Source organism: Saccostrea cucullata, unplaced genomic scaffold, assembly GCF_032062105.1.
Source record: "Saccostrea cucullata isolate Sc308-1 unplaced genomic scaffold, CSIRO_AGI_Scuc_v1 ctg876, whole genome shotgun sequence".
In the NCBI taxonomy this organism is placed as follows: Eukaryota; Metazoa; Mollusca; class Bivalvia; order Ostreida; family Ostreidae; genus Saccostrea; species Saccostrea cuccullata.
This window is the reverse complement of record NW_026923352.1, coordinates 170953-186324: the sequence shown is the minus strand read 5'-3', so window position 1 is coordinate 186324 and position 15372 is coordinate 170953. Positions and strand designations below refer to the sequence as shown.

The window sequence follows — 15372 nt, the reverse complement described above, 5'->3', positions numbered from 1 at the left end:
GGAAGAAATAATAAGGATACATATTAGGTGACAAAATGGAAGTTCCTTTGTTTATTATTGATAACGGTTACTAAGTCAAGATTTTAAAGCTGAACACTACTCGTAAATAGGCATTGTCCGCCATATTTCTCGTTCTTCAACGCTCTCCCTACAACTCGTATATAAGGAGCAGATTGCTATTCAGTTCAATGTATTCACTGTATACAAAGTGCTAATCGAAAATCTACTTGATTTGGATCACTAGCTATATTTGTTTGGATCATTCGAAGTTTCTGTCTGCACATCTAGACAAAAAATGTGCTTTTATATACGTTTTCTTACTAATAATAAAACTACTTCAAACAATATGAGACTTCTTCTTGGTATATTTAAAGATAATCATATTTTTGTTTCATCTACCCCTCCATAAATATCTGTAGTAAGCGTTTTACAGGCATCTAATGGTCATTTTTCGACTAATCATCCACTGGAATGGACTGTTGACATTATTTCAATAAAACATTTATTGTAATGTTTAATATGAATGTTTATCAAACGTAAGCTATCAAATTTGACCACAAGGTATTCTTTATAACTTGACAATTACATCAAATATGCACCTACCCAACTTTTCCAGAGCTATTTTTGGTTTGCGTAGAAAATATCCAGAAAGCTATCTTTGTTGTCATGACAGCTATACTTTTTTCGAGTATACATATAGCATTTAGGCCTAGTGCAATTAGTAAAATAATTTATTGACCTTACTTTGTGTTTGCAACAGTACTGTACAATATTTTCTTCCCCAGACTCCTCTTACATTTCAACAATGGCCCAGTCCGTAGGAGGTCCATGTGTCATATGCTCGCCTTAAGCGTTTTATGCTCAATCGGTGAGTGTGATACATATGTATTTATATAAATTATAGAAAAAGTAGTGTGGCCTCTTGGTAAGTTACTTAGGTATGAAGGAGAGTACAAACACACAGGCACCTGACGTTACATATTTTTCTTTTAATAAAATAAATTATAACCCTATCTAATAACTTTTTGAACCTTTCTTGACAGTATCTTTTTTTAATTTCTAATGGAAGCAACTATAATGACGTTTTTATTTCGTTAATTTATAGTTCCATTTTTTCATCCCGGAATAATGGATTGCTCAAGCATAAATTTCTTCGGGAAACGGGAGGGGGTTACATTGCTGTCCATAGCACTAAAAGATCCCAACACAAAAATCCTATTTAATGGTTGGGGATGGGGTCAGCTTAATTGGTGGACAAGCTACATTCTTCCATATATATTCTCATTTTTCCTATCAACCTATGACAGTCCTTCATCAACAAAAACATACCAAATTAAGAATTTTCATGTCGCTCACCAATTTAGATGTACTATTGTAAAATTTTAAACAATTTTAAAGATCGATTTCAACTCTTAGACTTTACATATACACATGGTTTTTTTTAAATATTTAGTGGTATATATATGCATTCAAAATTTTGATTTGATTATAATGATTAAAACGCATTCAACTTCAAATCTTAATGACGCTCCATTCATTTACTAATTTCAATTCAGCCAAATAAGCGTTAAGAAGAGATTGCATGGAATATTAAAAAAATGTTCATGTAATAAAAAGAAATCAAACGGTTACCACATTTCTCAAAGAAATGCATGGATCTTTTTTTATAGAAATGATAACATATCCCTGAAAATCAATTAACTTCTTTTATCGTAGACTGACTGTGAAGAGTTTTGTTTCTTGGAAAGGGGGGGGGGGCAAAGTTATTTTGATATGGTTACTTTAATATTCTTAAATTTTAGTGAATTTGAAAAAAATGATCAGGTCTTGATCCCCTGACCTATATCCGCTCTTCTGGATCTGTCTATGGGGATATAATGCCAAATTTTAATTAAACTTTTATCTTCATAGATTCTGTTTCAGATTCTTAGTTTAAAGTTCTGATGTCTTATGATAGGTTGAAAATAGATGAAATATTACAAACGTTGTATTATAATCTCTTTATCATAGATTTATAAGAGAGAGAAAAAAAGTGTACAAGGCGAGGACAATCACTCGCTCTATGACGGAAAAGTTTTATATTTTTCTAAAATTATGTTGTCGGTAATGTCAGCTTCAACATATTAGATTCATATATTGTTCTGAAAGACATATTGATTGAAAATTGTTTTTAGACTTATTTAGTCGAAAATGGGTACGTTTATATAAAATGATTCTAGCTATAAAAATTCATTTTTGAATATGAACGGATCAGGTTTCTTGTGTTTAAATTACGGAAAAGTAAATGCATTGTGTTTTTTAATGGCGGCTGAATTATTCTATCTAAAAGTCGAATATTTCTGAAATTAAAAAAAATTGAGGATAATGAGCATTGATTTATGTCGAAAAATATACAAACAATACAAACATATGAACAGGGCATAAATACGGACCCCCCCCCCGCCCCGGAATACCAAAGATGGGATCAAGTGCCTAGGAGGAGTAAGCATCCCTTGTTTATCGGTCACACTCGCCATCAGCTCTATGTATTGATCAAGTAAACGGAACATTTCGTAATCAAATTTAGTATAAAAACAAAGGTTTAACAGTTGGGTGAAAGAAGTAAGCCCAAAAAAAAAAACGACCCAAGTAAATGATAGGTTGAAAAACCTTATTTGTCTCAACAAATTCGTTTCTTTAAAGCAAACTGACACACAAACATCAAGAAGACACCGTAGCATATTGTGGTTAACGCATTCAATCTTACGCCTATTATGAGCTTTGGAAAGAAATCGAATAGTTTGTGAAGCCCTTTTTTCCGTTTTACATATCTTTAAAACATAAGTGAAAATATATGTGTTTATCAATAAGCTATAGTTAATGACATAAACTTGAGACAGTGTCTTTGGATTATACTCCCCCTATATACGCCTTCATTCTTCAAGAAGTATTCTACTCAAATCAAACATAGCATTTCTGTATCAATCGTGAAAAAACGCAAATCAAGTATCGCATAAACACCAGCAATGATAGCACATTTCATCAAATTCTATATTTATTTATTTCTGTTTAACTTCTTTCGACTGATAAATGTTTCTCTTGTGATAATAAATGCCAATATTTTTTTCAAAACTGTTTAAATTGCGATAATTTTATCAAAAAACAATAAATCTTCATTTCATGCAAATCACATAAAGGATCCGAAAAAAGTATAGCCATCGCAAGAATATGTTGCAAACATAGTATAGCATTCACTCAAAACAAGAATAGCTCAATTTCTCTAAAAAGCGTAATTTATAGAAATCAGATGATGTTTCGTGGGTGAATTGAGGCGAAAACTAAGATACAATAACTTTTACAACAGAATATAGTTTGAAAAAATTAAGAACAATTGAAATAATTCAAAATGAGCGAAAATCCCATTTTAACTTTGTAAATGAGAATGATATCGAATTTCTAACATGTTTCAACTTAAAAATTTTCTCAAACAAATTTACATTGATTCTATAAAGGTTTAATAAGTTTTCTAATTTCTTAAAGTTACTTTTACCCATATTTTGCCTGCAGAATTTTCTTTTTTACCCATAATGCATCAGAGTACCCAAAGCAATATAGCAAGTGATCCAAATCAAGTAGATTTTCGATTAGCACTTTGTATACAGTGGTATTTTACTATAGAGATCCGACGAGTGCAGACGTAAATCTTACAAAGCGTGCTACTAAATATCGATAAAATTATCAAATTTTACGTATTTTTTTCCAAAACAGGACAAAAGTATCATGGAAAATATAGGTCAATACATTATTTACAAACAGAAAATGCACATAAAAACAAGAAATAAACGCAAAAAATCTAAGACCACGATATGAGTACTACATGTCGGCCATGAGTTTGGAGAGTGCAATCGGGTGTAACGAAAGCGAACGGTTTATATACCCGTCTGACAGTGCCTATTTATGAGAAGTGTTCAGCTTTAAAGTTGGTTTGTAACGAAACAGGGCGACCTGATTGCAAAATCAATATAACTTCACCGATTGAGTAGAACTTAATTACAATATTGAAAACTCTTCGAATGGGGATGCCAATAATGAACTTGTTGACAAATCATTGGGTTGTATTTTGACAGGCGTGTTTCATACCCATTGTTTGACCTTTGTTTCGAACACCGTAACACCTACTTCACCATTACTAATAGTCCGAAAAATCTGACGTTTTCCTGGTTTTTTTTTTTTACGATTTTGATATTTTACATGCCAGGAAAACGTCAGAACCGGCGCCATTACGTAAACTAGTAAATCGCCGCCTCCAACCGGAGGCGGCATTCTCGAGTTGATTTTAGATACTTGCGAACTAAATTAAATTTCAAAGTCAAAAGTTATCAATAGTACAATACTTAAAAAACTTACCAATATAGTTTTTATGGTTCATTTATGAAATAAATAATCCGTTGAAAAAGGTTTTATCACACAGTCGAGATTTGTCTTCATTTCGTGCATTTTAAAATACTAAAAGATCGCAGTGGGTATGAGCGGTCAACAGGGAATGTTTACTCCTCCTGCACCCAAGCGAAGCTCGTGAATTTTCAGGGTTTTATGTTTTATGCTCTGTTCACCGATTTGATATTGTTTGCAAGATGGTTGATCCCAGAGTGAACAATTGCTATAAAATTTTAAACAATCGAAGATTTTCAACAAAACTTTATATACTTACACCTTTATCTATATATATTGACTTTTATCTGTTTTATTAAGATACACACGTATATAATATATTTCATAAAATATTTTAAAAATACACAACTTGGATTGGGGGTCTCTATTGCCGCATATCAAGAATTCAGGTACCGACGTCATTATGGTCTTTCTCTTTTGATAACTCATTTTGAATGAAGGATATGGCGACAACGATCAGTATTGAATATCAATGTCCATAAAAAGGGGCAGAACAAACACATCAAAAGTGGGATCAAGTGCCATGGAAGTTTGAGCAATCCCTGCCGACCGGTCTAAACCGCCGTCTGCTCCTTGTCATGATCGAGAAATAATGGGAAACCCGTCGTCGATTCAGTGTATAATTAACAGTGTTTAATGGACTAACTATTAGTATGAAAAACGCCAGTCAGTATTTGACTCAATCATAAATTGTATTTGCTGACAAGGTCATTGTATTGACCGTAGAACTTACTAAAAGATTACTTTAAACGTGACTGCTGATATTCTTGTTTCATCAACTTGTTTGTCAATAATTTACCTCATTTCAAAAATTGTTCATACATAGAGCATGCTCTTGCATATCGAATTAACTGATATTTAAAAACTCCGTATGCAGGTGATGTAGGTATATTGCTGCATAAGTAAGGGAAGTTAAAGATAGCTAAAAGTTAAAGCCTTCATGTTTATCAAAGAGCTTGGTTGTTAATTTACCATTAATTTTTTCCAAGTATGAATCTGATGACAATTTAATAAAAGTTGGACAAAGTTTAGATAATTTTAATACAAGTCTTTTAAAATTTGTACATGAAAATGACAGTAGATGACAGTACCACTGTTTAAAAAAAATGACGCGAATGCCGAAAAAAAGGAACGTCAAAATCAACGATAAAATTTGACTATTGTATCAATGAAACATATGGAGATAACGAACAGTTTAAGATCAAAAGTTCATAAGACAATACAAAATAGGAGCAGAGCAAACACGGACCTCCAACACATCGGAGGTTCGATCAGGTGCAATGGAGGAGTGAACATTCCCTGCCGACCGGTAACACCCGCCGTGTGCTCCTTGTCATGATCGGGAAATAATGGAAAAATTCGTCGTCACTTCAGTGTATAACTAATGGACTACCAATTAGTATGAAAAACGTCACTCAGCATTGAATCAATGATAACGAAATGATGACTTTAAACGAGACAGCTTGTTTCTTGTTTCGTCAACTTTTTTGTCAATAATGTACCTCGTTGTAGAAATTGTTCATAGTAGAGCAAGCTCTTGCGTATTGAATCAACTAAGATATATAAACTCCGTATGCCGGTGTTGGAGGTATATTGCTGCATAAGTAAGGGAAGTTGACGAGAGAAAAGTTAAAGTCATCACGTTTATCATAAAGCTTGGTTGTTAGATTACCATTAACGTCTCTTTCACGTAAAATACTAGTATCCAACTATAAAACAAATGAGTCAGTCTCTGAATCTTTTATCTCAAGCTCACCAGGATATATCGTATCGATATAAGAATGGAAATTAACATTGTTTAATTAAAGATTTTGTAGCATTACATGTATGCAGATTTTTATTCTTAAAACGTTCCCCTGAGTAGCTCAGGAGAACATTTTTAAGGACTAAAACCTTCATAGATAACATGATGTAATTCTTTATTTATATATTCCCGACCCCCCTCCGACCCCCGATAAGAATTTCCTCCATACTATACTTGCCTTGCACTAATACTTTTTTTTTTAAAACTCTATACATATACATTGTATGAAAAGATTTATGTACTGTAGATCACTAATTTTTCGCGACATCTTATATTCGCCAGATATTCATTGACCCTTGATTAGCGAGACAAAATCTTCGCGAATTGTGGTTATTGCTCTATATACTAAGTAATCTTAAGGAATACTATTATACGGGAGAATTAAAATTTCGCGAGCACACTGTCTCGCGTAATTACGCGAATATAAAGTTCTCGCGAATAAAAAGTTATTTACAGTATCAATAACAGACTTGGAATGTTTAATTTTTTTATACGGTGAATATTTTATTTTTGTCCATAGGTGTTTTGTCTTTTAGTTATTCTACGGAACGGATATACAAGGTCAGGATGGCCGAGTGGTCTAAGGCGCTGCGTTCAGGTCGCAGTCGGGTTCTCCCGGCGTGGGTTCGAATCCCACTTCTGACAATACTTTTTTTTCAGAAAAAGAAATAAAGATGAAAATTATCACAAACAACTAATAGGAAAAAAAAATACAGTGAATATTTTCAATCTTAATTTTTCAGCACGACAAATACTGAGTATCGTTTTGATTATAGGAAATTCAGTTCAATCAAATGAGTTTACGACAGTTTATCTAGATTCGAACATAATACATGTAAATCCTAAGATGTACATGTATATTATTAGGCCTCTAATCACACACTGAATTGTCCGTGGATTTTTCTGTTTGCCCTATTAAGAAAAGGAGCACACGGCGGATGTGACCGGTCTACGGTAGACGCTTACCCGTAGTTCTCCATGAAATGTGGAGATAACGAACAATATTCAGGCTCGAAAGTCAATTAAAACAATACAAATCGGGGCACTGCAGACACAAGGACCTATAAAAGCATCAGAGGTGCATGACAGGTGCCATGTCATGGAAGTACTCTGATTGCATTTTAATATACTCGGATTCTCTTTGTAATATTCACCTTTTCCATTTTAACCATCGAACATTTATCTCTACTCTGTTCCCGATGATACTTGTTGCTCGGATATTCCGAGTTCTCTTCATAGATTTGTATTTTTAAAGTCTTTTTTTAAATTCATCACTATTCAAAATTGGCAAAGAATTAAACTGAAAACTGTCAGCAGGAGAAAATTATTAAAAGAAAATTTTGCATTTGGAGTCTGCGATGGAGAGAAATAGAACGATATAATCGTCGTCCTCATGCGCGACAGGAAATTCTATTTAATTTAATACTTTCGCTTGTGTCTCTTCTCATTTTAATTTACTTAAGGCCAGGCTAATAGCCTTTCATCTGTGAGGAACTATACAGAACTAAGATTTTTTAGAATTGTGAGCATTAACAAAAGTTTATTATAAACACTTCCCTTACTTATGCAGCGATATGTCCTTTTAACCTGCATACAGGATTCATGTATCTTATTTGATTCGACGCGCAAGAACATGCTCTAAACAAAGATTTTCTAAGACTAGGTAAGTTATTGACAAACAAGTGGATGAAAAAAGAATATAAACAGTCGATTAAAGTCTTCATTTCGGGGGTTTTATGGTCGAAACAATGAACTAAATAACAAAAACAATCTATCCTTAAGTCAAATGCTGTCTGACGTTTTTCGTACTTATTGATAGGCGATCGTTTTGTATTTCTCATATAATTATACAACTGTAGATGTGAATGTGGATTAAATTTATGTCTATGGATGATTATTTTTAAGCTACTATTTGTATAAAAAGTATTCTTGAAATAATTCTAAAATGAATTATATACTTTAGTCTTTTTTATATTTCATTGTATTAAAATAACGACAACGTTATCAATTTTGCAGTAAGGTTAAAAACTAGAAATAGAATGAAGGTTGACATGAATACAAACAAACCTGGTCTTTATTGACCTGACATCGACAGTTAAGGTGACTGGGACATACTCCTTCTAAATAGAAGGTTTAAAAACCAAATCTGCAATGCCTCAACTATAGAGTACGTATGGTTACAATGTAAAACAACATTTTTTTCTGGTACACTTAAACAAGCAGGTCATTTCGCTTTTTCCAATACAAGTTTGTTAAGAAATTTTAATAGGAACATTTCATAGTTATTTCACCAAAATCACTGTTAGAATTGATGCAATGTTGGATTCAACATCATGTAATAATATCATTCCGTGAATCAGAAAGATTGTTTGTTGGCTACACTTTCAGGACTTGAAAGTATGATTGCAAGAATGGATAGGCCCTCCACCTGCTTATAACTCTAATGAGATGCATGTTCGTTTTAAAAATAAATATTTTAAATTATGTTTTTTTTTACAGATATCTTCGAGGGACAGTCGATCTTCTGTCGTTTTCCTCCACTTGTCTCACCCTGCCTGGTTTCGTTACTTTCTGATATATAAATTTACTGTAAGGACAACCCTTACAATTATGTACTAAATGTTATTATGTTTTGAGAAGGTTTATAGAATACCGAGTAACTAAACTAATTTTTTTTTAAACTTTGAATACATAGTTTATTTAATTCATATTTGTAGCCTACACTGTGTCGGCTACAAATGCGATTTTTGTAATGTGTTTTTTTTTTACGCAAAAACCCATTCGGTTCCCTTAAATTGAATTAAAGAACAAAAGAATTTTTTTGTAAGTTGGTTTAAAACAAAGACATTTTTATGCTAAATATGACAGAGTAAACATTTCTAGACATCACTAAAAGAATTAATTTGATATTTATTATAGGCGAAAAATCAGAAACCACCTCTTTCACTTTTATTCAGGAAGTTTAAATGCCTCAATTGAGAGTAAAATATCAGATAAAAGATCTTATCAAATTCAATCTGTACGTGCAGTCGAAGTGCAGGAATGATTAACACAAAAGTCTTTGTATTTCTCATAATCAATACCGTATTTTGTTTCGGAAACCCATTCTCACTAAAGCCTGTTTATGACAGATGTTTTAGGCGAGAAAATGGGTCGTACGTAATGGCCGAAATTCAGCTCTCTGGCCAGACACGGACGGATTTGAAATGCAGGGCCATTAATTTGCAGGATCCTTCTTGTGAACGCTTCAAAACCCAACTGTGCGCATGCACAACAATTCCTAAATGGGACCTGGATAACTCTACAATTGGATTACTTGAATTGGAATTTTTTACCAGAGATGGGAGAGGTAGAATAATGGGCGTGGCTAATTACCGGAAATTCGACTTCTTCCAACTGATATCTCCAGATAGTTTTTTGTCTTATTTACCCTTGAATTTGTGCGACTTTCCAACAACAGTTGTTATTAATTTTGCCAATAACCAAATAACTGATCTTCGAAACCTCGGATGCATTAGAAGGCTTTCTTTATTAAATCTCTCAAAAAATAGACTTTCAAAAATTGCAGTGTCATATTTTGAAGGCTTAGCTTATTTGCAAAGCTTAGATTTATCTTGTAATAGAATCTCCTATATAGAACCTGGTACATTCAACCAGAAGACACTTGGCTTAATTCACTTGGATGTTTCTAACAACCTGATCATTAATCTCGACATTTCCAATCTTCTTCTGCCTAAAACATTCTGTAGACTTTCCTACGCGGGAAATCAAATTGTTGATTTCACAAATGGTGCGAGAAGACCTGTAAATGGAAACGACAGTTTTGGTGATGGAGGTTCCGTGGACCTTTCGTTCAACTTTATAAAGAGACTGCCAAATCCAGCAAGATTAGGTATGGGAAGCGGCTATGAAATTTACGGTAAAATATCATTCAATCGTTTTGTTTTTTCTCTTCGTTACAACCTCTTATCCTGCGATTGCTTCATGGAGGAGTATCTCCGCGGTGCTAAAAATACTTTAGATCATTATACGATTGCTGGAAATTTGGGCTACACTTGTTTTTCACCACTTCGTTTTCGAGGAATATCCATTGTTGATGACATCTTGGAGCCTGGGAATCTAACAGTGTTGACGTGCAGTTTACTACACTCCTGCCCAGCTCAATGTTCCTGCTACTTTGAGTCCAGTAACTACATTATTGTCGTTGATTGCAAGGAGTTATATACGAAAACTTCTCTACCGTCGTTTAACTTTACAAAACTAATTGAAGACCTGAGTAATCATACGCGAATTAAAAATGCGACAATCAGTCTTCGAATGTCTCGAAGAGGAATTGAGTCACTTGATCAACAAGATTACTTTCCGAACATTTCTTATATTGATCTTTCATTCAACAATGTAACGTATATCGCAAAATCAGCTGTGCTTAATTTTTCTAGAACTGTGAAGATTAACTTGACTGGTAGCACTGGTTTAAGACTTCCATCTGAATTTCAGAGACTGGTGCCACAAAATGTATATCTCAAAGACACTACACTGCTTTGTGATTGTGCTCTGTTATCTTGGTTTCCTGACTGGTTACAGAGCAGGAAAAATGAAGACAATGATCTCAATATTACATGCTATGTGGGAAGTCGCACATTACCTTTTGTGAATATCACGAAATTTGACTTTGATTGCGAGGATCTGAATAACGATTACCGTCTCGTGTTTTTTCTTGGGGCAAGCATGATTTTATTCCTAATAGCGTTCTTTTTTCTTGAAAAATACGGCATATATGGATTTGTATTATATAAATCTAAAATACAGAAAAAAGAAAATTTACAAAAATGGTTCAAGTATGACGTATACATTTCAGTAGATGAAAATAACGATCAAGCATTGCACTACATAATTAGAAAGTTTATCCCAATGCTTCAAACATTCCACCTCAAGTCATTTCTTTTTGCTCAACATTCAGCAATAGGTGACGTTATCGAAGAATGCATTATTAAGAACTTGGAAATGTCTAGAATACATGTCTTTTTCCTTACAAGCACAATATCGACCATCCACGAACAGGAATCGACGTTTTTAAAGGAATGGAAACACGCATGGAATAGATATAAATTCAGTAGTACTCAAGATATATTGATAATTAACTTTGATATGCTGAGAATATCGGACGTCAAGGACAAGAGCATGAAAGCCATCATGACTGTGGGGCACCATATTCCATTTTGTGATGTTGACTACAAATATAAACTAAAAAAGCTTCTGACGAGGCGGGACAAAAACTGGCCACACTTTTACGATAAAAACTCAAAAACGAAATTCGTCTTGTCGTCCTTAAGTACAAACTCTAGATAATCGAATATCGAGATGATGGAATCCATATTCAATAAACATGCACATTTAGGCTATTTACTCATGGGAAAAACAATAAATCTTGATAAGACGTTTCTTCCTTGTTTTTTCATTACTTGGTTTCTTTTTTCTTTTTTTTTTTTTGATTTATTGAAATGCTATGAAACAGTAAGTTGAATCACAGGCACCTGAAGTATGGATAATACCCCCTTTTTTTAAATAAAAAAAAATGTAAGAGTGTATAATATCTCAAAAATATAAAATTTCCCAGTCAAACATCTATATGTCGTTATATGCAAGCAGATTGTACTTTTTCTCACGTTTAAAGAATGACCCTATTCGGTATAATAAAAATACACAAGGTCATCTTCGCTAGCCAAGGGTTTCTGATACGCTCCTCTCCTCATAAACCCTTGGCATACGGTGAAGTCAAAAGACGGGATTGTTTTCCGTCACGTGATCTCGATTCTATCAGGTACGCACAGATTGCGTCATCGCCAGAAATAAAGACACGTGTTAAGAAAAATTAAATTAAAGTTTTTTTAAGAACAATTAAGAAGAAATAATTGAGTTATGTTTATTCATTATTTATAGAACAAATATGAAGCTTCAATATAGATTTTAGAAGATATTGGATGACACCATCGCTATTCATAGAATTGAATGACTTGCGTTTTTCATTTCCGAGATTAAAGAGTGAAGATGTATCCTTACAAAAAAACAATTGCTGATTGGTCGACCTGGGTGTATAAATCCAATCAGAACTGATTTCTATGAACACCGTAGGCCAAGGGTTTATGAGGAGAGTAGCGTTCAGAAACCCTTGGCTAGCGAAGATGACAAGGTAAGAAACAAAAGTTGTAAACTTCTGTTCAGACAGATTTCCAAGGTAATAACAGTGTTACCGATCATACTTTTGCAAACACTCTGTCAGGGAGATGTTTTTCTACAAAACTATTTAATCTAAACCCCGCCATTGATGTTTAATATGCCGTAATCGGATGATTTATTAATCGGATACATAAATTTTCTCCATTGACAGCTTTGGAGGAGGTTATGCACTCGCACTTCTGTTTCGCCTTATCTGATTGGTTAATTGTAATACAGTTTAAATATCTAACCAATCAGATAAGGCAAAAGAGAAACGCAACTCCAAAACCTCCTCCAAAGCTGCCAATGAAGAAAAGTTTACGTATCATTTATTTATGATAAACAAGATACAAATTTTAAAATAGTTAAATTTTAGGTAACACTGTTATTACCTTGGAAATCTGTCTCGAAGCGGGGAACCCCCCGTTTGTTTACAACTTTTGTTTCTAAACTTGTGTATTTTTATTATACCGAATAGGGCCATTCTTTAAACGTGAGAAAAAGTACAATCTGCTTGCATATAACGACATATAGATGTGTTTGACGGGGAAATTTTTTTATATTTTTGAGATATTTTTTTCTTCGTATGGGTATAGTGTATTGTTAACTCGGTAAACCCTTTTTCTGTGACATCATTTTTCTACTGCATTTATATCTAAAATTTTTAAATGAATAAAGTTTGTCTTATCTATGGACAGATGCATTAATCTGGACAAAGGAAGTGGACAGGATACTTAAGGGGTAAAAAATTAAAGATAACAAAAATTCCTCGAGCTCTAATAAAAATCTACAAATAGTACACATCTGTACACAGGGCATAAAACACGGACCTCCAAATATTCCAGAGGTGGGATCAGATGCCTAGGAGGAATAAGCATCCCCTTTTGACTGGTCACGTATATACGCCGTGAGTACTATGCATTAAACACGTAAACAAAATAATAAGTAGTCAAATCAAACATTAAACATACGCCTGACAAAATGATAGGAAAGAAACATTAAAAATTTGACCCTAGTTCTAATATTAGGGGTGTTAACATTTTGTTAACTAGGTCACAGGATTTACGAAATGCTTACTTTAAACGAAGTTGTTGGAATTTTCGAGTTGAAACATCGACATATCTGTCAATAGCCTGTCTCAGTTTGAAAAAAGACCGCAATGACCAGGAAATGCTCTTAATTCTCGAATAAACTGGAAACTTCTGCACCATAAGCAGGTGATATTATACACTTATCCACTGGATAATTACTCCAACTATTTAATAACTATTCCAAGAGGGGAATGGTTCCTGTCAAGGGTTTGATGAAAGAGATATCTCACTCACTGCCAGTGGATAAGTTTTATTATAATGATGTACTTTGTTTCGTACGGTTGGGACTTTTCAATGTTGGAGATATCGCCGCAAATGACAGGAAATGAAAATTGGCGCTAAAATTTGCATGAAAATTTTCCGGGGGGGGGATAGCAAAAACTATACCCCGGGGTATAGCTTTGCTATGCGTGGAAATTTTAGACTATAGAAAAAATAGTTATTTTACCTTCTTTACTTTATATAGGAAACACTTTTACAGAAGTATGAAAAACATGTATAGCGGAATATAACTACACAGATAAGAGAAGTTGACAATGTAAAAGACGAAAGATCATTCCGTTTGAATTGCAATTTAGTTGTTCGTTGATCCCTATCCGGGGCTCCTTGTTTTATGCAATTTTCACTGATTTGCACCGTTCGTTGAATTTTTTTTTATTTCAAGATCAAACACTGTTTGTTATTCCCCTTTTTGATATCTTTGTAATAGGTAAACGAACTTATGATATAGGCCTATAATTAAATATGTTCTATTTGAAAGAAATTGTTATATGAAAAGAAAGAAAGTTAGCAATTAATATTTGAGATTTTTAAATTTTCAATAAAATTAAAAATCCTTAGAAATCAGCACAACATCTATAATTCTATTATTTTAATTTTTTTTTTAATCCAGTTGTTCACTTTGGATTGATTCATCGAGCCTCGCGAATATTTACACCTTTTCAACTCTTCACATAAATGATAAAGCGGATTTAAAATATTGCAATATAAAGTTTTCAAAAAACCAAAGTGTTTGAAGTTTTGCTTAAAATGCTAATGATATACGGATTTGTCTCTCTTTATACATACATGTATTTGTAAAATTCGGTTAACAATTCCACCCCACAGGTGCATTCCCCTTTACACAGTGAAGCTATACTCTGCTACAAAATTAAGGTCTCAACAAACTTAATATTCATACCTGTATCATAATTATAAAGTACATGTAATTGTAAATGAGTTCTCATTTTATTACGTGCCTTATCTTGGTTAAATATCAGGGGAAAAAACTCAGAAAGATCTTTCCTGATAAAGTATTCAATATTCTTGCTTGGAGACCGCAAACTCAGAATAGACATAAGACAAAATTTTCTTTTTGAATCGCTTGAATACCTTTTGAATACCTTTATCACCTGCAAACGGGGTTTATATTTCTCGGTTGATTCGATACGCAAGATCATGCTCTACATATGTACAATTTCAAAACGAGGTAAATTATTGACAAAAACTTAGGAAACAATATATTCTGCAGTCTTCTATAAAGTCATCATTTCGTAAGTTCTATGGTGGAGACAATGATCTCGTCAGCAAATGCATTTCTTTCCATCTTATGCGTGGAAAGAAGAAAAAACTTTCTGTGGCCTTCAACTCGACATTTAGATATATCAAAGACGCGTATTTTGTCAATTAGCAATGGTAATTTCCATTCCTGTCGATACAATACATCCTGGTGAGCTTGAGATAAAAGATACCACAGAGTCTGACACAACTGTTTCATACTTGGATATTTTATTTGAATAAGACGTTAATGGTAATCTAACAACCAAGGTCTATGATAAACGCGATGACTTT

The 15372-nt window shown here is 33.4% G+C and overlaps 1 non-coding gene across 1 annotated transcript; it reads left to right on the top strand.

Moving 5' to 3' along the window:
* The first annotated feature begins 6796 nt into the window (after positions 1 to 6796).
* Trnal-cag (transfer RNA leucine (anticodon CAG)) lies at positions 6797 to 6880 on the top strand. Its single transcript has one exon. It is a non-coding gene; the product is annotated as a tRNA-Leu (tRNA).
* The last annotated feature ends 8492 nt before the right edge of the window (positions 6881 to 15372 follow it).